This window comes from Triticum dicoccoides, chromosome 1B, assembly GCF_002162155.2.
Source record: "Triticum dicoccoides isolate Atlit2015 ecotype Zavitan chromosome 1B, WEW_v2.0, whole genome shotgun sequence".
Lineage (NCBI taxonomy): Eukaryota > Viridiplantae > Streptophyta > Magnoliopsida > Poales > Poaceae > Triticum > Triticum dicoccoides.
Genome location: NC_041381.1, coordinates 7,540,371 through 7,542,118, shown reverse-complemented (window position 1 = coordinate 7,542,118; position 1,748 = coordinate 7,540,371). Strand labels below are relative to the sequence as shown.

The 1,748-nt window shown below is 43.7% G+C and overlaps 1 pseudogene; it reads left to right on the top strand.

Moving 5' to 3' along the window:
* Positions 1 to 473, top strand: part of LOC119349948 — a 1,465-nt pseudogene extending 992 nt beyond the window's left edge.
* Positions 474 to 1,748: the final 1,275 nt, after the last annotated feature.

Sequence of the window (1,748 nt, the reverse complement as noted above, 5' to 3'; positions counted from 1 at the left end):
ACCACAACAACCTTTCCCCCTACAACCACAACAACCATCCCCCTACAACCGCAACAACCATTTTCCCAGCAACCCCAACAATCACAACAATCATTTCCCCAGCCACAACCCCAGCAACCCCAACAACCATCCATCCTGCAACCACAACAACCACAACAACCATTTCTGCAGCTCCAACAACAATTATCCCAGCAACTAGAACAAACAATTTCCCAGCTACCCCAACAACCAATCCCCCAGCAACCACACCAACCTCAACAACCATATCCACAACAACAACCATCTGGGAGTAGTCTTACAAGCATCGGTGGCCAATGAAATGAAGACCTATAATACAAGACGGATGGATCATCGTTGTTTAGTCAATGAGTGTTCAATGTAACAATGATAAATAAAGTGATGTGCACCATAATGTGTAACCCCGACCTATACTAGTTCAAACATGGGAATAAAAGACAAAGAAAGTTCTTGTCGCAAAGACATTACTCATAATTGTTAGATTCATGCCATATTTAGATTTTCATCCCTAGCTACAATCTCAATCTTATGCATTATCTACCTATTTATGTAGTGAAGTCATAAGAACCTAACATAATTAATGGATACAAACTTGGTTTAAATTGAAGGCTACATTGTATCAGCAAAATCAAATATCATAATTGGGTATGTACAAAGTAAAGGACAGAATTCATTGGAATTTGTAGCAAATAAATTAGTAGCATACCATGCATTTGTCTAGAAGATAAGGGTTGTTGTCATACTCAAGGACACAGTTGCATGTGTACCCTAGATCATTTTTGGAATTCACGCACTTGTTGCTGCTGCCACTGCATGTGTAATTAGCCGTGTTATTATGTTTGGCATCTTCACACGAACTCACATTTCTTATAGCCCAAGCAACCACCATAGGTACACTCTAAGGTGTGTGTCATTGAATGTGGTGTTGCTTATGTGTGAAGTGCTAAGGTTGAATTGTGTTGTCTCCATTAGCATTGCATAACTGCACCGGTTGAACTCCCAGAGTTTACTTGTGTTGACCGACTTAAAGAAATATATATAGTAGTTGCGTGTCTTCCTTGGTATCGTAGTATGGGATCAACCGATATTGGAGTAGCATCCGTCCACTAAGTCTAGCAGACCGCGACACGATGCGACACCATAGGCTTGGAAGCCCGTTCCCATGTCATCGTATCACTCACGAAGGCAAGGGCATTGCACCTTATGACCGTAAACTTGTTCTGGATGTCAGAGAGCTAGTAGGGAAAACAAGCAGAATGACTGATTTCGCCGCCATCCATGCACTACTAGAAAATACCTTATAGATAGATGCTTAACAGTAGCGAGGGGTATATGGGCCACACTGCTGCTAATTATTAGTAGCAAGGGGTATAGAACCCACGCTACTACTAAGTTGATAGTAGTAGCAAGGGGGTATAAACCCCACACTACTACTAAGTGGTCTCCACCGTGCCCCCCGGGACTGGCCATAGTAGTATCGAGGGGTATAAATCCCTCACTACTACTAAGTTGATAGTAGTAGCAAGGGGTATAAACCCCTCGCTACTACTAAGTGGTCTCTATCGTACGCCCCGGGATAGGCCATAGTAGTAGCGTGGGGTATAAACCCGGCGCCACTACTATCGACCCACCAACACATGTGTACACATAGCGCGCGGAGGCCCAAACCCAAACCCACACTCTCTTAATTCCCCTTCTCCCTCCCACCTGCGATGCCCTTCCTGAAGGAA